The sequence below is a fragment of the Peromyscus maniculatus genome, chromosome 16 (assembly GCF_049852395.1).
Source record: "Peromyscus maniculatus bairdii isolate BWxNUB_F1_BW_parent chromosome 16, HU_Pman_BW_mat_3.1, whole genome shotgun sequence".
Classification (NCBI taxonomy): domain Eukaryota; kingdom Metazoa; phylum Chordata; class Mammalia; order Rodentia; family Cricetidae; genus Peromyscus; species Peromyscus maniculatus.
Window position 1 is genome coordinate 51,359,651 of NC_134867.1, and position 22,068 is coordinate 51,381,718.

General features: G+C 40.7%; 1 long non-coding RNA gene and 1 pseudogene across 3 annotated transcripts in view; one reads left to right on the forward strand and one right to left on the reverse strand.

Moving 5' to 3' along the window:
• Nucleotides 1-22,068, reverse strand: part of LOC143268909 (uncharacterized) — a 171,815-nt gene that overhangs the window by 61,531 nt on the left and 88,216 nt on the right. The gene's annotated exons all lie outside the window — the stretch shown is intronic.
• LOC143268906 (tripartite motif-containing protein 43 pseudogene) lies at nucleotides 16,740-20,886 on the forward strand (annotated as a pseudogene). Its single transcript, XR_013045116.1, has one exon. The product of XR_013045116.1 is annotated as a tripartite motif-containing protein 43 pseudogene (transcript).

Here is a 22,068-nt window from a genome sequence, read left to right on the forward strand (position 1 = left end):
GAAAGGAAGGCCAATGTGTTTTAGAGAAATTGAGGGAGAGTGAAGTCATGATGGTCCAAAAGAGCAAAGAACTAAGAGACATGTTTCAGGAGCTGATGGCAATGTCCCAGGAGCCCTATGTGGTACTGCTCCATGGTATGGATGACATGGTCAGAAGGAGTGAGTCAATGCAGCTGAGCATGCCCAAGGGTATGCGACCACTCAGTGCCCAACCCATCACTGGACTGACTGAAAGGTGCAAGCACATCCAGGTGCACATTTTCTTTGACTATGTAACCACCTTGGATTCCAAGATGAACCTATTTAATATCTTGAGAGAATTCAGCTTCAGACCTCACCTTAAGGATACATCTGTGGATTCTGTTGGATGCTATTTGGCTTCCTGGGGATCTTCCAAGTTCATCACAGGGAAATATTACTGGGAGTTGGATTTGCAGGACTCTGGGAACTGGGCTGTAGGGGTCTGTGAGGATTCCTGGTTAAGGAATACCAACCAAATGACTGACTCTGAGGGTGCCTTTCTTCTTGTGTTTATGAAGGAGGGTAATCATTACAGTCTCCTCACCACGTGCCCTCTCTATTGGCAATATATAGAGAGGCCCCTGGGCAGGGTTGGGGTGCTCCTGGATTGTGATCGTGGATGTTTAAGTTTCGTGAATGTTGCCAAGAGTTCCCTCATATACAGATACCCCCCTGGCACCTTCAAAAACCCTGTCCGGCCTTTCTTCTCCAGTGGACATGAAGGGAGAACCTTTAATCCAGCACATTAGTGATTTTGTAAAAATTTCCTAATTTACTGTTATCTCTTTTATTGCTATTAAATAAAAAAATACAATTAAATGAAAAAAATGTTTGTTTCTTTCTTTACATACACTACATTTTAGTACATGCCTAAAAGAGCATTCACCATAGCTATGGAGCCACCATGGGACTGGACTATGCCTCCGGTTACGGCAGACAGTAGTTTAGTTTCAACTCTTTGGGGGACCCACAGGCGGTGGGATCAAGATCCATCCCTGTTGTATGAGTGGGCTTTTTGGAGCTTAGTGTGTAAGGTGTGACACCTTGTGCATCCTTGGTTCAGAGGGGAGGGGCTTGGACCTGCCCCAGCTGAATGTACCGTGCTCTGCTGAATCACCATGGGAGAGCTTAAACTGGGGAAGTGGGAATGGGGGTGCATTGAGGGGAAAGTTGGCGTTGGCGAAGAATCAGGCCGGGTGATCTGTGATTTGTATTCAAAATGAGTAGAAAATTTCTTAATAATATTAATAAAAGAAAAAATTAAAAGTGGGTACAGAGACATAGCCCACATTTCTAATAGTGTTACTCCATAGTTTCCAGTTTTTGTTGTTTGTTTTGTTGAGACATGGTCACACTGTACATTTTTAGCTCTCCTGGGACTCATTCAATATTCAGATATCAAACTCAAAAATGTCCAGGTTCCTCTGCCTGACAAGTGCTGGGATTAAAGGCATGCACCACCTTTTCCAGTTCAGTATCAGTTTATATGTATCACTACCTTTTCCTGTTTCATAATCTTTGAAATTGAAAATTTGATCCAGGATGAACATTGACAAGATGCCTAGCTATTCTAAAAATATATAAATTTTCTATAATATCTTATTAATATAAATGGTATGATAGCAGTTTAAGAAGAAATAAAGGACTATAGTACATGACTTTGGTATTTAATAAAGAACCCATCAGTAGAGAAGAATTGCGGGATATTTGTTCAAGACATGATACATTTGTTTATGTTGTATAATATTTGTTTAATGATGCAAAGATATTTTGCATTTTTTTAACACTGTGAGTCCATGTTACTTTGCCTGTCTAAAATACCTGATTGGTCTAATAAAGAACGGAATGGCCAATAGCTAGGCAGGAGAGAGATAAATGGGGTAGCCAGTCAGAGAAAATAAATAGGAGAATAAGAGAAGAGGAAGTAATGAGGAATGGAGAAGGAGAGAAAGATGCTGAGGAGCAGCTAACCAGCATAATGCCAGAAGCAGACTAAAAGGTAAAAAAAAGATATACAAAAATAGAAAAAGGTAAAGGCCCTGAGGCAAAAGTTAGATTGGCTAATTTAAGACAAGGAAAGCTGCTTTTAAACAAGCCAAGCTAAGGCCCGACATTCATAGGGAAGAATATTTCTCCATATGATTATTTGGGAGCTGAGTGTTAGACCCCAGAAAGAGTAAAGAATAAAAGAAAAATACTAGAGAAAATAAAGAAAGCTGTAATAAATGGTGATAAAGTACTTATTAATTATGTACAAAACACAAATCCCATCTCATATATTCTGCATGATGTATTTCAAACAATAAATTAATGAAGAAAGCATTAGGAACTAAAATTATAGGACATTGATCTACAAAATAAGGAAGTTAGTTTGTAGATGTAACTAACCGTCTTATTAAATAAGAAACACAGAAACAATGCAAAAGAGAAAGCCGAGAGGTCAGAGAGCTGAAAGCTAAAATCTCACCCTTCCGCCTGCGGTGTCCCAGCTTCCCGAAAGAGACCTATTTCCTGTCTGTTCTTCTATTTATAGTATTTTGTTCTGCTTTCTCATTGGTTGTAAACCCAAACACGTGACTGCCTCGTCACTGTCTGAATGTATAGCCCCCTAGGTCTCAAAGGTATATGTCTCCAATGCTGGCTATATCCCTGAACACACAGAGATCTATGGGATTAAAGGTGTGTGCCACCACCGCCACACTCTTGCTATGGCTCTAATAGCTCTGACCCCCGGACAACTTTATTTATTAACATACAATCAAAATAATATTTCAGTACAATTAGATTACCACCACATTTCCCCTTTTCTATTTTAATAAAAAGAAAAAAAGCAAATGGTTATAACTAAAAAAAGAAAAACTATATACAAAAGTACAATAACTATATACAATATATACAAGTAATAAATACCTAAATGTCAGGTATTTGACAAATCAGAGAAAATAATTCCATTATCTATCCTATTTTGGTAATTCCAAGATGTATCTAATGTACTTTCTATCCTAATTAATTTTCAACTATAACTAACTAATCTTCAACCATAACTAACTAATCTTCAACTCCCTCAGAGACCCAAGAAGGGAATAATATTAGCTAACAAAAATAAAAACAGGAAGTGCATGCAAGCAACTTCCAAAAAATTTGTGAGTTGACAGAAACAGCCAGCTGCCTGGGCAGTCACCTGAGGTTTCTCCAAAGTGTTGGGGCATCATCTTCAGCCTATAGGCTTAGTGTATCTGACAGACTCATTTGTGATGTAGGATGTACACAAAGTCAACAGTTCAACCTCACATTGGGTGAGAGCAGTCCACGTACCAGAAACACCTGAATTCCACTAGTGTCCTGTCATGATTCAGGATTTTAAATTCTGGAAATTGTTGACAGTTTTTAAATTCAGCTGTCCATTCTTCTTGGCTGTGTATATATGGTTTCATCTCAGCATCCCCTTCTTCTCCACATCCATCTATTAAGTGCCAGTCTACTTTCGAGAGGCATGAGCTTTCAGCTGCTGTTCCATTGTACAACAAAATCCATCGGCCCTCTGCCTGTTAAATTGCCTTCGAAGAAAAGGGCACCGTACCTTTTCCGGATTGCGAAGGCCACTTGAGGGATGGGGCCATATTGTCCTGGCCTCAGAAGATGCCTTTTGATAAAGCCATAACCACACTTGTTTTGGCAAGAATCAGTAGTCCCTTGTTTCGTGTTCTGTCTGTCCATTTTGTCCTGTTGATTCGAGGATACATATGCAGTTTCTTCAATGCCCATATTTTCTCTGAAGTAGATTGGTACTGCCAGGAGCCAACATGTCTCAAAAAAGAAAATTTTTCTAAGTTATTAAAACATTTTAAATGCCATATTCTGTAGATCTCTGAAAGGTTTGAAGATGACCTGTCTAAAACATCTCTGCTCAATTTTTAAAACATATCTAATATGACTACAAGTTCTATTGTAATGTCTAACTACTAACTTTCATTTCTTTATACCTAGTAGTTGGTAATAATAACATTCAAGGATCAGAAATTTGTATTACATTGTTAAATGAATGGTATAAATACAATTAGAAATATACATATAGCATTTTCTAACAATATCAGTTTCAAATTTGTATACAATATAAAACAATTCAATCCAATGTAAAGTATTAGTAATTGTCTTTTTCTTTTCTTTCTTTGTTTCTTTTTTTTCCTTTTTTTTTTTTTTAAAACAAGAACCTTAAATCTAATCTCCTTTGGTAGTCCCGCCTATACTTCCTGCCTAGCCACGACCAATCAGGTTTTATTTATTGACCAATCAGAGCAACTTGACATACAGACCATCCCCCAGCACAGCCAAGTGCAGACCATCTCAGACACCTGCACTCAGGCCCATGGTCCTAATCATCCTCTATGCAAACCTGCTGGGTAACGCCACAAGGAACCCAAGAAGGGCTCCCAAAGGACATACATTAACATCCCACAGCACTTCCCCTTTCTTGGCACATTAAGCTACAAATGGCGCCCAACGTGTTGGCAAGAGTTTCCACCCAAAACCTGAGAAAAGATTCTAAAACAGAACTAAAAACAGCTTCCTAATTGTCTCTCTCAAATGAGCAGCAGCTGCCGGTTTGAGTTACTGGCGGGTTCCTGGTGTGTGCGCTTGACCTGCAGTATGGCGGGAATAAGGCCTCTGCAAGTGGCACATTAAGCTGCATGGTGGATTTAGCCTTTGCTAGTACAAAACCAAAAGAGGTTTCTGGGCTACACGCTGCTTTGATAAGAAGCATAGACCCACTATTTCTGAGAATTGATGGCTCCCAAAGCTGGCGGAAAACGTACCACCACCATGTTGGGAAGCTGAAGTGGGTGGAGCCTGCATCCACAGCACTGTTTCAGGCTTAAAAGGTTGCAGTTTAAAGCAATAGGCTCAAGGTAATATAAAAAATAAGCCATGTAAAGATGGCTACCACACAGAGAATCTGGATTATGTTCTCTTTGATATACATAACTGAAGAAAAACATTTGATTGCAAAAGCTGTTGAGTTATGCCAAAATGTGTATTTTAACGGTCCCTTGACTTCAAAATTTGGCTATAAGGATATGTTGCTTTGGAAAAGAGGCTCTGCTTTTGTTTCTACAGAAAGCCAGGGCCTATGGATTTGTTCCAGATTAAGATACATCAGGTTTGACCAGCCAAGACCTCCTGAAAGGTCTCCGATGACACCATGGCCCAGATGATCCAACATCCAAAATCGTTTCAAGGCAACTGGCTCAGACGATACAGCCTCATGAACTATTCCATGATCCTAAAATTTTCTTTGTGTCCCCATAGATACAGCGCCCCCCTCCAGCAGGAAGTAGTAAGAGAAGCTACGCCCAAATTCCCAAATATACCAAGCTGGCTTTGGAGATGTATAAAAGTTAAAACCTTCCTTTTTAAAAAAAGAAAAGGGGAAGTGCTGTGGGATGGTCTGTATGTCAAATAAAACACTGATTGGCCAGTGGCCAGGCAGGAAGTAGGTGGGACAAGGAGAGAGGAGAATTTTGGGAAGCAGAAGGCTGAGGCAGAGAGACACTGCCAGCTGCCGCCATGACCAGCAGCATGTGAAGTCGCCGGTAAGCCACCAGCCACGTGGCAAGGTATAGATCTATGGAAATGGATTAATTTAAGCTATAAGAACAGTTAGCAAGAAGCCTGCCACGGCCATACAGTTTGTATGCAATATAAGTCTCTGTGTTTACTTGGTTGGGTCTGAGCGGCTATGGGACTGGCGGGTGACAAAGATTTGTCCTGACTGTGGGCAAGGCAGGAAAACTCTAGCTACATTAGTTTGTACACATTTTGTATATATTTGTACATGTTTGGGCAAGTGTGTGCACATGTGTGCAGTTGCTTATGCACATGCTTGAGCTTGCATACTTACAGTAGAAACCAATGCTAGAGTCTTCTCTAATTGTCCTCCACCTTATTTTTGACAAAGAACCTCAAATTCAGCCTAGAAATATTAATTGACCACTGTCTGGTAGTGAGCTCCAAATACCTTCCTATGGCTGATTCCTAGTGCTGAGACTGCATACACACACCACAGTGCCTTAGTCTCTAGGTGCTAAGAATCCAAACTCATGCCCTGATGCTTGGGCAAAATGCATTTTACTGACCAGGCCATCTCTCTAGGCACTTGAGGTTACTTTTTAAATATTGGAAGTAAAGGGGGGGCGGTGGAAACTAGTAAACATTTCCACACTTTAGCTCTATACAAACTTCTAAATTTATGTCCTAAACAAACTTTGTTTAAATTCTTTTTGTTGCTGAGCTAAAATAAAGTGACAGAAGCAGTTGAAGGTCCAAAGAATTTATTAGACTCACAGTTCCAGGCCATCGTCCATCCTGCTGGAGAATTCACAGTGGCAGGATCTTGAGCACTTAGTTACATCACATCAGTATTCAAAAGCAGAAGGCCAGGAAATCATGCATGCATGCTAGTTGTTAGCCACTGTTCTTTTGCTGAGAAGAGACACCATGACATAGGCAACTCTCATAAAGGAAGTCTTTCAGTGGGACCTTGCTTAGAGTATCAGGGGCTTAGTCTGACAGCATCATGGCATGGACCATGGAGACAGGGAGCATGGCAGCAAGCAGGTGTGATGCTGGAGAAACAGCTAAGTGCTACTTCCTGATCCATAGGCCAAGAGTGAGACATTTGCCCTGGCCTAGGCTTTTAAAACCTCAAAGCTCACCTCCAGTGACACTCTTCCTCCAAGGACACACTCCAGCAAGGACTCACTTCCTAATCCTTCTCAAATAGTGATTCTCCCTGGTGACTAAGCATTTAAATATATGAATCTATGGAGGGTTGACATTCTTATTCCAATCACCACACTAGTGGTGAGCTTGTTTTATCTACTTTTATGTAGTTTAGAAACCCTTACATAGGAAATGATGTAGTGATATATTTTGTACCCTGATAAAATTGCCTGCTGATCAGAGGACAGATCCAGCCACTAGATTAGACATAGAGGCCAGACAGTGGTGACACACAACTTAATGCTAACACTTGGGAGGCAAAGATCCCATCTAGATCTCTGTGAGTTCAAGACTACACTGGAAACAGTGCCAGGCAGCCCAATCCTTTAATTCCAGTACTGGGAAGCACACAGGCCTTCTATCCCAAGAAGTGATGTCAGCTCAGAGAAAGGTATATAAGGTGCAAGGAAACAGGAACTCATGCTCTTAAGGCTAAGGATTTCATAGAGGTAAGAATGTGTCTAGCTTTTTCTGTTTCTCTCATTTTTTAACAGTCACCTAATTATCTGGCTTTGGGTTTTTTATTAATAAGACTGGTTAGTATTTATGTTACAGAACATAATATCCAAAAGTCAATAAAGGGACCATTCAATTTTTCTAAGTAATAGGTGTTAGTTTGCAGTTTTCATTCCACAAAACAAACTCTGGATGAATAAACTGATAGTCAAGAGTGAAACTTAGTCACGAGTGCACTTAGAGGATTGCATCAACATGGAGCAAGTAACCTAAAACAATATTATGTCCTCAACCTCTACAGGCTGATGGGTTGGGATAAGGAGATGTGGGGCACAGAGAAAATGATGACAGGAGAATCTCCCAGGGCCATGGCAGGGGTCTGTGTATGTTTGGATTTTGGTTTTTGTTTGGTTGTGTGGTTTTGAGTTAGGGTTCCATGAAGTTGTCCTGGTTCAGTTTGCATTTGTGATGCTCCTGCTTCACAAATTTTTATGTAATTGGTCCTCATAATAATTGCTGTGACTAATGAGTCTGTGTATTATCAAATGAGAAGGGTTTCTTTCCTGACCCCACCTATTCTGTTGTGTTCCTTCCCACAACATGCTTTCTAGAAGGAAGATTTCTCAGACTGGCCTGACCCTCTACGGTCTCCTCAAATTGTCGACTACTAATGCCTGCAATCACCTTATGGTGACTATAGTACACTCTCCTGCCTCATAGTATTTGATACTTTTATACTGAATTTTTACTGTGCTTTTGATTGTCTCATTGGTTTGGAAAACAACTTGGTTCTGAACAAGGGCATCAACTACATAGCAAGTAACCCGTGCCTAATAAAAGAAACCATGTTTGATATTTAAGAGACTGTGCTCTACTCTAAGTGAAGAAGCAAGGCTCAATCTCAAAATCCTAACTGAGTTCCTACATAGCAACTACATAGAAACTACATAGCAACTACATAGCAAGTAACTCGTGCCTAAAGAAAGAAACCATGTTTGATATTTAAGAGACTGTGCTCTACTCTAAGTGAAGAAGCAAGGCTTATATCAAGCTCAAACTCCCAACTGAGTTCCTCAATATTATTACCATTATGATTGTTATTTTGAGAAACATTCTCCTGTATCCCAGGCTGGTCTGCTACTCAATCTGTAGTTAAGGATGAATTTTAGTATTTGTGTGTATCTCCTGAGTACTCTAATTACAGGTGTGTGACACCACACCTGATTATCTGTGATGCTGAAGATTGAACCCAGGACCTAGCACATGCCTAGCCAGTACTCTTCAAACTGAGATATAGCTCTTTCCATTTTTTTTCCTTTTCAAAAATGGGGCCACATAATATTGGTGATCTGGGAATCAAGTTTTAAGTGATGCTGTCCTAGAACTTCTGATCCTAATGCTTCCAATTTTCACCATGTTTAACCTCTCTAAAAGCAATCTGAACATTTTATACCATTTAAAATAACAGATTATCATAGAAGGATTTAATGTGCTTTGGGGCTGCAGGATGAAGTTCTCTTGAGAGAGTGAGTGCCTGGCATCTAAGTCAGGATTTCCATGAGGAAGAAACTGAGTATATGAAGAAATATGAGTGTATTGGACCCATTTTACTTGGTGATTAATATTTTCTTTAGGGATGAGAAGAGTAAGAAATCATAAAGGAAAGGCAATGATGTTCCAAAAATAAGATGCAGAAAAATATCTCCTGGTAATCTCAATGGAATAGATCAATTATTTTAAGTCAAGGTTTTGATCCTCTGCCATTGATAAAAACAGGTAAGCAGCTCACCTGTTATCCACAGACCTCCTAAAATCCCTATGTTTAGGCCATGTCTTGGTGGCACATTCCTTTAGTTCATACACTCAGGAGGTATGAGGATGTCTGTGAGGTCCAAGTCAGTATGGTCTACACAGTGAGTTCTAGGAGAGGAGAGCTGTTACTCTGAGAAAGACTGTCTTGGAAATAAAAGGAAAGGAAAGAAAAAACAACAACAACAAAATCAAAACAAAAACCAAAAACACAAAGCAACAAACATACGAACAACAACAAAATCCCTGGGTTTAAGTAGGTTTATGTCAGCATTCCAGTGTAAGTGGATCACTGTATTTTTCTAGGATCATACTGTAATAGTTTTCATCTGAAAAAATGATAATGTGCTCAAAACACAGAACACTGAAAATAGATCCATACTTATGACCTTGCATAAAATTCACCTACATGTGGATCAAACACATCAACATAAAACCACATATACTGGAACTAATAAAAGAGAAAGTGGGGAATAGTCTTGAACTGGTAGACAAGGGAAAGGACTTCTAAACAGAACACCAATAGTATAGTCACGGAAAGCAACAATTAATAAAGGGGGAACCTCATGGAACTGAAAAGCATGTGTTTGGCAAAGGACACCATTTCTCCCAAGGACAAAATGACAATCAAGAGAATAGGAAAAGATTTTTGCCAAATATACACACTATAGATGGATAATATCTAAATAAGTAAAGAACTAAAAAAAAACTGGACATCAAGAAAGCAATTAGCTCAGTTAAAAATGCAGTCTAGAGCTAAACAGAGAACTGAGGAAAGTGAAAATACAACCTCCACTTCAGGATGCCTTCATCCTGTACCCACACTTCCTAATCCTCAGACCCCCAAAGAGGAAGATCAGAGAGCTCTGAAAAAGCTTAGCTCACACCCACATGTTCACTTAAAAGAATAAAATCGCCTGCCTTTTTGGCCCTGGCATTCTCAAAGGCAGAATCTAAATGTCTTCTATGATCTAATCAACTAGGGTTAAGGCTTTCCAGGATCTGGCAATGATTTTTGAGGCAAAGAAAATTGCCTAAGGGGAAGCAGTAGGCTCCATCTCTTGGTTTCCTATCATGTAGCACCTGCGATTGTAGAGATTTTAATTTCAACACTGGGAAGATGCTACAGTGAAGCCAGAGCATGATTGATATCACACTTCCTGCTATTGGGTTTCCTGGGGATCTTCCAAGTTCATCTCAGGGAAATATTACTGGGAGGTGGATTTGCAGGACTCTGGGGACTGGGCTGTAGGGGTGTGTGAAGATTCCTGGTTAAGGAATACCAACCAAATGACTGACTATGAGGGTGCCTTTCTTCTTGTGTGTTTGAAGGAGGGTAATCATTACAGTCTCCTCACCATATGCCCACTCTCTCTATATTGGCACTATATAGAGAGGCCCCTGGGCAGGGTTGGGGTGCTCCTGGATTGTGAGCGTGGATGTTTAAGTTTCGTGAATGTTGCCAAGAGTTCCCTCATATACAGGTACCCCCCTGGCACCTTCAAAAACCCTGTCCGTCCTTTCTTCTCCAGTGGCCATGAAGGGAGAACCTTTAATCCAGCACATTAGTGATTTTTAAATATTTCCTAATTTACTGTTATCTCTTTTATTACTATTAAATAATAAAATACAATTAAATGGAAAAAATGTTTGTTTCATTCTTTACATACACTATATTTGAGTACATGTCTAAAAGAGGGTTCGTTCACCATAGCTATGGAGCCACCATGGGACTGGACTCTGCTGCAGGTTACTGGAGACAGTTGTTTAGCTTCAACTGTTTGGGGGACCCACACGTGGGGGGATCGAGATCCATCCCTGTTGTGTGAGTGGGCTTTTTGGAGCCTAGTGTGTAATGTGTGACACCTTGTGCATCCTTGGTTCAGAGGGGAGGGGCTTGGACCTGCCTCAGCTGAATGTACCGTGCTCTGCTGAATCACCGTGGGAGAGCTTAAACTGGGGGAGGTGGGAATGGGGGTGCATTGAGGGGAAAGTTGGCGTTGGGGAAGAATGAGGCCGGGTGATCTGTGATTTGTATTTAAAACGAGTAGAAAATTTCTTAATAATATTAATAAAAGAAAAAATTAAAAGTGGGTACAGAGACATAGCCCACATTTCTAATAATGTTACTCCATGGTTTCCAGTTTTTGTTGTTTGTTTTGTTGAGACATGGTCACACTGTACATTTTTAGCTCTCCTGGGACTCACTCAATATGCAGATATCAAACTCAAAAATGTCCAGGTTCCTCTGCCTGACAAGTGCTGGGAATAAAGGCATGCACCACCTTTTCAAGTTCAGTATCAGTTTATATGTATCACTACCTTTTCCTCTTTCATAATCTTTGAAATTGAAAATTTGATCCAGGCTGAACATTAACAAGATGCCTAGCTATTCTAAAAATATATACATTTCTTACAATATCATAATAATATAAATGGTATGATAGCAGGTTAAGAAGAAATAAAGGACTATAGTACATGACTTTGGTATTTAATAAAGAACCCATCAAAAGAGAAGAACTGTGGAATATTAGTTCAAGACATGATACATTTGTTTATGTTGTATAGTATTTGTTTAATGATGCAAAGATATGTTGCATTTTTTTTTAACACTGTGAGTCCATGTTGCTTTGGAGGCAAAGAAAGTTGCCTAAGGGGAAGCAGTAGGCTCCATCTCTTGGTCTCCTATCCTGTAACGCCTGTGATTGTAGAGATTTTAATTTCAACACTGGGAAGATGCTACAGTGAAGCCAGAGCATGATTGATATCACACTTCCTGACTTCATCTGTAGGATTCCTCCCAACTCAGTTTGGAATAATCCTTATCTGAACCATATTTCTAACTACAAACCTCAAAAAAATTTACATACAGGACATCTTCACTAGTCTAGAATTTATTAAGTTACATTGAATTTTTATGTCTTCCTCATCCTCATCCTTTTATATACTCTTTGGAATCTATCTTATCATACTCATTATGATTCCTCGTGCTCTCTAAATACTACACATATCTCTATGTCAACAACTGGCTTGCCACATAAATAATACAAAAGATCCTTATCCTGCCAGTCCTCCTAATGGTTAACCCCAAAAGTCGGGTCTTACCCCAATGAAGGGATGACCTTGCCAGTGAGAACAAGAGCAAGAAGACAAATAGCAAAGATGAAAGAATTTCCTTCTTCCATGTCCTTTATACAGGCTGCCAACAGAAGGTACAGCTAAGATTTAAGATGAATTCTCACATCTCAAATCATCTGAGTTTAGGTGGGGTTTCTTAATTCCAGTGATTCAATCAAGAAAATTCCCTAACAAGACATATCGTAGCATCTTGGGTTTTGTTCATTAAACATCTTTTTTTTTTTTCAATTACCAATGTTTTTGCTTGTTTGTTTGTTTTTCCTCTTTTTTCTAGACAGTGTTTCTCTGTTTAGCTTTGGAGCCTGTCTTGGAATACACTCTGTAGTCCAGGCTAGCCTGAAACTCTCAGAGATATGCTGGCCTCTGTCTCCTGAGTGTTAAGAAGAAAGGCCTGTGCTACCAACAACATTCCCTCCCTGGCTTCCCTTTGTAGTTTTTTTTTTTTTTTTTCGAAAGCAAGAAGGAAAGAACAGAGAGGGGACTGGGTAGAAAAAGGGATGAATTTGAAGAAATTGCAGTTGTGGTTGAATTTGATAAACATAAGTTGAAGTAAATTCTTAAGGAATTATTAGGAATTTTTAATGTTGATATTTGCTAAAATCACAGATTGATATCATTAACTGTTAAATTGGAAAAAGGTAAAGCGAAATTATGAGCACATCACAAAATATTAGAAACAGTGAAATATTGTAGTAACATTGCTCTTTATTTTTTTTTTAAGATAAGTTCTCACTGTATATTCCAGGCAGGCCTTGAACTAAACCTCCTCCTGCCACAACAGCCCAATTCCTAGGAATCTTGATTTAAAGGTGTGACCTATCAAACCCAGATAAGATGTGTGACTCAGGAAAACTTGTGGAGGATTATTTTGTGAGGATTCGCCATAGATATAATTCAATCTTCCATCCAATTAGATTACTGCTATTTCCAGTGGGTGTGGTCTCTAGAGAGTATATAAGGACACTCCAGGGGCCAGCCAGGTTCATTCTTCTCTAGACCAGACAGAGTGTGTTTCCATACCCTCTGACTCCTAGACTGCTAGATCCTTCTAGCCCACACATTGAGGGTCACACCACAGAGCTGAGCTAATATTGTTGTGTGCCCACCAGACACTGCTGAGACCAGAGACTATTCCGTGGGAAAATGGAGTCAGACATCTCACAAGCCTTCCAGGAAGAACTCACCTGCTTCATCTGCCTGAGCTGCCTGACAGAGCCAGTCACCATAAGCTGTGGCCACAGCTTCTGTCGAGCCTGCCTCCAGCTTTCCTGGGAGGAACCCCAACTTCCAGTCCACTGCCCTATGTGTCGGGAACCATGCCAACAGAAGGAAATGAGAACCAACATTGTTCTGAAGAAGCTGGTGTCCATTGCCAGACAAGCCAGCCTCATGAAGGACCTGAGCTCTGAGGAACATAAGTGTGTGAGCCACAAGGAGACAAAGAGGACCTTCTGTGTTGAGAGCAGGATCTTGCTCTGTCAGCTCTGCTCTAACTCCCATGAGCACAGAGGTCACAGACATTGTCCCATTGAGGCAGCAGCTGAAGACCAAATGGAAAGGCTTCTGAAGCAGATGGCATCTTTATGGGAGAAGATCCAAGAAAATCAAGAGAATATCGAGGCAGAGATGGGAACAAAAACTTTGTGGATGGACTATGTGACTCAGCGGGAAGAAATGATCAGGTCAGAGTATAGGGAGCTGCATTCATTCCTCTGTGAAGAGGAAGAGAATCATATCGAGTGCATGAGAAAGGAAGGCCAATGTGTTTTAGCGAAATTGAGGGAGAGTGAAGTCGTGATGGTCCAGAAGAGCAAAGAACTAAGAGAAATGTTTCAGGAGCTGATGGCAATGTCCCAGGAGCCATATGTGGTACTGCTCCAGGGTGTGGATGACATGGTCAGAAGGAGTGAGTCAATGCAGCTGAGCATGCCCAAGGGTATGCAACCTGAACTCAGTGCCCTACCCATCACCGGACTGACTGAAAGGTGCAAGCACATCCAGGTGCACACTTTCTTTGACAATGTAACCACCTTCGATTCCAAGATGAACCTATTTCATGTCTTGAGAGAATTCAGCTTCAGGCCTCACTTTAAGGATACATCTGTGGATTCTGTTGGATGCTATTTGGCTTCGTGGGGATCCTCCAAGTACATCTCAGGGAAATATTACTGGGAGGTGGATTTGCAGGACTCTGGGGACTGGGCTGTAGGGGTGTGTGAAGATTCCTGGTTAAGGAATACCAACCAAATGACTGACTCTGAGGGTGCCTTTCTTCTTGTGTGTTTGAAGGAGGGTAATCATTACAGTCTCCTCACCACATGCCCTCTCTATTGGCACTATATAGAGAGGCCCCTGGGCAGGGTTGGGGTGCTCCTGGATTGTGATCGTGGATGTTTAAGTTTCATGAATGTTGCCAAGAGTTCCCTCATATACAGGTACCGCCCTGGCACCTTCAAAAACCCTGTCCGGCCTTTCTTCTCCAGTGGCCATGAAGGGAGAACCTTTAATCCAGCACATTAGTGATTTTTAAATATTTCCTAATTTACTGTTATCTCTTTTATTACTATTAAATGATAAAATACAATTAAATGGAAAAAAATGTTTGTTTCATTCTTTACATACACTATATTTGAGTACATGTCTAAAAGAGGGTTCACCATAGCTATGGAGCCACCATGGGACTGGACTATGCGGCAGGTTACTGGAGACAGTTGTTTAGCTTCAACTGTTTGGGGGACCCACACGTGGGGGGATTGAGATCCATCCCTGTTGTGTGAGTGGGCTTTTTGGAGCCTAGTTTGTAATGTGTGACACCTTGTGCATCCTTGGTTCAGAGGGGAGGGGCTTGGACCTGCCTCAGCTGAATGTACCGTGCTCTGCTGAATCACCGTGGGACAGCTTAAACTGGGGGAGGTGGGAATGGGGGTGCATTGAGGGGAAAGTTGGCGTTGGCGAAGAATGAGGCCCGGTGATCTGTGATTTGTATTTAAAACGAGTAGAAAATTTCTTAATAATATTAATAAAAAGAAAAAATTAAAAGTGGGTACAGAGACATAGACCACATTTCTAATAATGTTACTCCATAGTTTGCAGGTTTTGTTGTTTGTTTTGTGGAGACATTGTCACACTGTACATTTTTAGCTCTCCTGGGACTCACTCAATATGCAGATATCAAACTCAAAAATGTCCAGGTTCCTCTGCCTGACAAGTGCTGGGATTAAAGGCATGCACCACCTTTTCAAGTTCAGTATCAGTTTATATGTATCACTACGTTTTCCTCTTTCCTAATCTTTGAAATTGAAAATTTGATCCAGGCTGAACATTAACAAGATGCCTAGCTATTCTAAAAATATATACATTTCTTCCAATATCATAATAATATAAATGGTGTGATAGCAGTTTAAGAAGAAATAAAGGACTATACATGACTTTGGTATTTAATAAAGAACCCATCTAAAGAGAAGAACTGTGGGATATTAGTTCAAGACATGATACATTTGTTTATGTTGTATAATATTTGTTTAATGATGCAAAGATATGTTGCATTTTTTTAACACTGTGAGTCCATGTTGCTTTGGAGGCAAAGAAAGTTGCCTAAGGGGAAGCAGTAGGCTCCATCTCTTGGTCTCCTATCCTGTAACGCCTGTGATTGTAGAGATTTTAATTCGAACACTGGGAAGATGCTACAGTGAAGCCAGAGCATGAATGATATCACACTTCCTGACTTCATCTGTAGGATTCCTCCCAACTCAGTTTGGAATAATCCTTATCTGAACCATATTTCTAACTACAAACCTCAAAAAATTTACATACAGGACATCTTCACTAGTCTAGAATTTAAGTTACATTTAAGTTTTATGTCTTCCTCATCCTCATCCTTTTATATACTCTTTGGAATCTATCTTAACATACTCATTATGATTCCTCATGCTCTCTAAATCCTACACATATCTCTATGTCAACAACTGGCTTGCCACATAAATAATACAAAAGATCCTTATCCTGCCAGTCCTCTTTATGGTTAACCCCAAAAGTCGGGTCTTACCCCAGTGAAGGGATGATCTTGCCAGTGAGAACAAGAGCAAGAAGACAGATAGCAAAGATGATGGATTTCCTTCTTCCATGTCCTTTTACGGGCTGCCAACAGAAGGTACAGCTAAGATTTAAGATGAATTCTCACATCTCAAATCATCTGAGTTTAGGTGTGGTTTCTTAATTTCAGTGATTCAATCAAGAAAATTCCCTAACAAGACATATCATAGCATCTTAGGTTTTGTTCATTAAACATATTTTTTTTCCCTTACCAATGTTTTTGTTTGTTTGTTTGTTTGTTTTTCTACTTGATTCTAGACAGGGTTTCTCTGTTTAGCTTTGGAGCCTATCTTGGAATACACTCTGTAGTCCAGGCTAGCCTGAAACTCTCAGAGATATGCTGGCCTCTGTCTCCTGAGCGTTAAGAAGAAAGGCCTGTGCTACCAACAACATCCCCTCCCTGGCTTCCCCATGTAGTTTTTTTTTTTTTTTTTTTTGAAAGCTCGAAGGAAAGAATCGAGAGGGGAGTGGGTAGAAAAAGGGATGCATTTGAAGAAATTGCAGTTGCGGTTGAATTTGATAAACATAAGTTGAAGTAAATTCTTAAGGAAGTATTAGGAATTTTCTAATGTTGATATTTGCTAAATTCACAGATTGATATCATTAACTGTTAAATTGGAAAAGGTAAACCAAAATAATGAGCACATCACAAAATATTAGAAACAGTGAAATATTGTAGTAAAATTGGTGTTTACTTATTTATTTATTTTTTTTTAAGATAAGTTCTCACTGTATATTCCAGGCAGGCCTTGAACTAAAACTCCTCCTGCCTCAACAGCCCAATTCCTAGGAATCTTGATTTAAAGGTGTGACCTATCAAACCGAGATAAGATGTGTGACTCAGGAAAACTTGTGGAGGATTATTTTGTGAGGATTCGCCATAGATATAATTCAATCTTCCAACCAATTAGATTATGCTATTTCCAGTGGGTGTGGTCTCCAGGGAGTATATAAAGACACTCCAGGGGCCAGCCAGGTTCATTCTTCTCAAGACCAGAAAGAGTGTGTTTCCATACCCTCTGGCTCCTAGGCTGCTAGATCCTTCTAGCCCACACATTGAGGGTCACACCACAGAACTGAGCTAATATTGTTGTGTGCCCACCAGACACTGCTGAGACCAGAGACTATTCCGTGGGAAAATGGAGTCAGACATCTCACAAGCCTTCCAGGAAGAACTCACCTGCTTCATCTGCCTGAGCTGCCTGACAGAGCCAGTCACCATAAGCTGTGGCCACAGCTTCTGTCGAGCCTGCCTCCAGCTTTCCTGGGAGGACACCCAACTTCCAGTCCACTGCCCTATGTGTCGGGAACCATGCCAACAGAAGGAAATGAGAACCAACATTGTTCTGAAGAAGCTGGTGTCCATTGCCAGACAAGCCAGCCTCATGAAGGACCTGAGCTCTGAGGAACATAAGTGTGTGAGCCACAAGGAGACAAAGAGGACCTTCTGTGTTGAGAGCAGGATCTTGCTCTGTCAGCTCTGCTCTAACTCCCATGAGCACAGAGGTCACAGACATTGTCCCATTGAGGCAGCAGCTGAAGACCAAATGGAAAGGCTTCTGAAGCAGATGGCATCTTTATGGGAGAAGATCCAAGAAAATCAAGAGAATATCGAGGCAGAGATGGGAACAAAAACTTTGTGGATGGACTATGTGACTCAGCGGGAAGAAATGATCAGGTCAGAGTATAGGGAGCTGCATTCATTCCTCTGTGAAGAGGAAGAGAATCATATCGAGTGCATGAGAAAGGAAGGCCAATGTGTTTTAGCGAAATTGAGGGAGAGTGAAGTCGTGATGGTCCAGAAGAGCAAAGAACTAAGAGAAATGTTTCAGGAGCTGATGGCAATGTCCCAGGAGCCATATGTGGTACTGCTCCAGGGTGTGGATGACATGGTCAGAAGGAGTGAGTCAATGCAGCTGAGCATGCCCAAGGGTATGCAACCTGAACTCAGTGCCCTACCCATCACCGGACTGACTGAAAGGTGCAAGCACATCCAGGTGCACACTTTCTTTGACAATGTAACCACCTTCGATTCCAAGATGAACCTATTTCATGTCTTGAGAGAATTCAGCTTCAGGCCTCACTTTAAGGATACATCTGTGGATTCTGTTGGATGCTATTTGGCTTCGTGGGGATCCTCCAAGTACATCTCAGGGAAATATTACTGGGAGGTGGATTTGCAGGACTCTGGGGACTGGGCTGTAGGGGTGTGTGAAGATTCCTGGTTAAGGAATACCAACCAAATGACTGACTCTGAGGGTGCCTTTCTTCTTGTGTGTTTGAAGGAGGGTAATCATTACAGTCTCCTCTCCACATGCCCTCTCTATTGGCACTATATAGAGAGGCCCCTGGGCAGGGTTGGGGTGCTCCTGGATTGTGATCGTGGATGTTTAAGTTTCATGAATGTTGCCAAGAGTTCCCTCATATACAGGTACCGCCCTGGCACCTTCAAAAACCCTGTCCGGCCTTTCTTCTCCAGTGGCCATGAAGGGAGAACCTTTAATCCAGCACATTAGTGATTTTTAAATATTTCCTAATTTACTGTTATCTCTTTTATTACTATTAAATGATAAAATACAATTAAATGGAAAAAAATGTTTGTTTCATTCTTTACATACACTATATTTGAGTACATGTCTAAAAGAGGGTTCACCATAGCTATGGAGCCACCATGGGACTGGACTATGCGGCAGGTTACTGGAGACAGTTGTTTAGCTTCAACTGTTTGGGGGACCCACACGTGGGGGGATTGAGATCCATCCCTGTTGTGTGAGTGGGCTTTTTGGAGCCTAGTGTGTAATGTGTGACACCTTGTGCATCCTTGGTTCAGAGGGGAGGGGCTTGGACCTGCCTCAGCTGAATGTACCGTGCTCTGCTGAATCACCATGGGACAGCTTAAACTGGGGGAGGTGGGAATGGGGGTGCATTGAGGGGAAAGTTGGCGTTGGCGAAGAATGAGGCCCGGTGATCTGTGATTTGTATTTAAAACGAGTAGAAAATTTCTTAATAATATTAATAAAAAGAAAAAATTAAAAGTGGGTACAGAGACATAGACCACATTTCTAATAATGTTACTCCATAGTTTGCAGGTTTTGTTGTTTGTTTTGTGGAGACATTGTCACACTGTACATTTTTAGCTCTCCTGGGACTCACTCAATATGCAGATATCAAACTCAAAAATGTCCAGGTTCCTCTGCCTGACAAGTGCTGGGAATAAAGGCATGCACCACCTTTTCCAGTTCAGTATCAGTTTCTATGTATCACTACGTTTTCCTCTTTCCTAATCTTTGAAATTGAAAATTTGATCCAGGCTGAACATTAACAAGATGCCTAGCTATTCTAAAAATATATACATTTCTTCCAATATCATAATAATATAAATGGTGTGATAGCAGTTTAAGAAGAAATAAAGGACTATACATGACTTTGGTATTTAATAAAGAACCCATCTAAAGAGAAGAACTGTGGGATATTAGTTCAAGACATGATACATTTGTTTATGTTGTATAATATTTGTTTAATGATGCAAAGATATGTTGCATTTTTTTAACACTTTGAAGGCAAAGAAAGTTGCCTAAGGGGAAGCAGTAGGCTCCATCTCTTGGTCTCCTATCATGTAAAACCTGTGATTGTAGAGATTTTAATTCGGACACTGGGAAGATGCTACAGTGAAGCCAGAGCATGAATGATATCACACTTCCTGACTTCATCTGTAGGATTCCTCCCAACTCAGTTTGGCCTAATCCTTATGTGAACCATATTTCTAACTACAAACCTCAAAAAAAATTTACATACAGGACATCTTCACTAGTCTAGAATTTATTAAGTTACATTGAATTTTTATGTCTTCCTCATCCTCATCCTTTTATATACTCTTTGGAATCTATCTTATCATACTCATTATGATTCCTCGTGCTCTCTAAATACTACACATATCTCTAGGTCAACAACTGGCTTGCCACATAAATAATACAAAAGATCCTTATCCTGCCAGTCCTCCTAATGGTTAACCCCAAAACCAAAAGTCGGGTCTTACCCCAGGGAAGGGATGACCTTGCCAGTGAGAACAAGAGCAAGAAGACAAATAGCAAAGATGAAAGAATTTCCTTCTTCCATGTCCTTTATTCAGGCTGCCAACAGAAGGTGCAGCTAAGATTTAAGATGAATTCTCACATCTCAAATCATCTGAGTTTAGGTGGGGTTTCTTAATTCCAGTGATTCAATCAAGAAAATTCCCTAACAAGACATATCATAGCATCTTGGGTTTTGTTCATTAAACATCTTTTTTCCCCCCTTACCAAAGTTTTTGGTTGTTTGTGTGTTTGTTTTTCTACTTTTTTCTAGACAGGGTTTTTCTGTTTAGCTTTGGAGCCTGTCTTGGAATGCACTCTGTAGTCCAGTCTAGCCTGAAACTCTCAGAGATATGCTGGCCTCTGTCTCCTGAGTGTTAAGAAGAAAGGCCTGTGCTACCAACATCCCCTCCCTGGCTTCCCCATGTAGTTTTTTTTTTTTGAAAGCAAGAAGAAAAGAACAGAGAGGGGAGTGGGTAGAAAAAGGGATGAATTTGAAGAAATTGCTGTTGTGGTTGAATTTGATAAACATAAGTTGAAGTAAATTCTTAAGGAATTATTAGGAAGTTTTTTATGTTGATATTTGCTAAAATCACAGATTGATATCATTAACTGTTAAATTGGAAAAGGTAAACCGAAATTATAAGCACATCACAACATATTAGAAACAGTGAAATATTGTAGTAAAATGGCTCTTTTTTTATGATAAGTTCTCACTGTATATTCCAGGCAGGCTTTGAACTAAAACTCCTCCTGCCTCAACAGCCCAATTCCTAGGAATCTTGATTTAAAGGTGTGACCTATCAAACCCAGATAAGATGTGTGACTCTGGAAAACTTGTGGAGGATTATTTTGTGAATATTTGCCATAGATATAATTCAATCTTCCATCCAATTAGATTACTGCTATTTCCAGTGGGTGTGGTCTCTAGAGAGTATATGAGGACACTCCAGGGGCCAGCCAGGTTCATTCTTCTCTAGTCCAGACAGAGTGTGGTTCCATACCCTCTGGCTCCTAGACTGCTAGATCCTTCTAGCCCACACATTGTGGGTCACACCACAGAGCTGAGCTAATATTGTTGTGTGCCCACCAGACACTGCTGAGACCAGAGACTATTCCATGGGAAAATGGAGTCAGACATCTCACAAGCCTTCCAGGAAGAACTCACCTGCTTCATCTGCCTGAGCTGCCTGACAGAGCCAGTCACCATAAGCTGTCGCCACAGCTTCTGTCAAGCCTGCCTCCAGCTTTCCTGGGAGGACACCCAACTTCCAGTCCAATGCCCTATGTGTCGGGAACCATGCCTACCGAAGGAAATGAGAACCAACATTGTTCTGAAGAAGCTGGTGTCCATTGCCAGACAAGCCAGCCTCATGAAGGACCTGAGCTCTGAGGAGCATAAGTGTGTGAGCCACAAGGAGACAAAGAGGACCTTCTGTGTTGAGTGTAGGATCTTCCTCTGTCAGCTCTGCTCTAACTCCCATGAGCACAGAGGTCACAAACATTGTCCCATTGAGGCAGCAGCTGAAGATCAAATGGAAATGCTTCTGAAGCAGATGGCATCTTTATGGGAGAAGATCCAAGAAAATCAAGAGAATATCGAAGCAGAGATGGGGACAAAAACTTTGTGGATGGACTATGTGACTCAGCCGGAAGAAATGATCAGGTCAGTGTATAGGGAGCTGCATCCATTCGCCTGTGA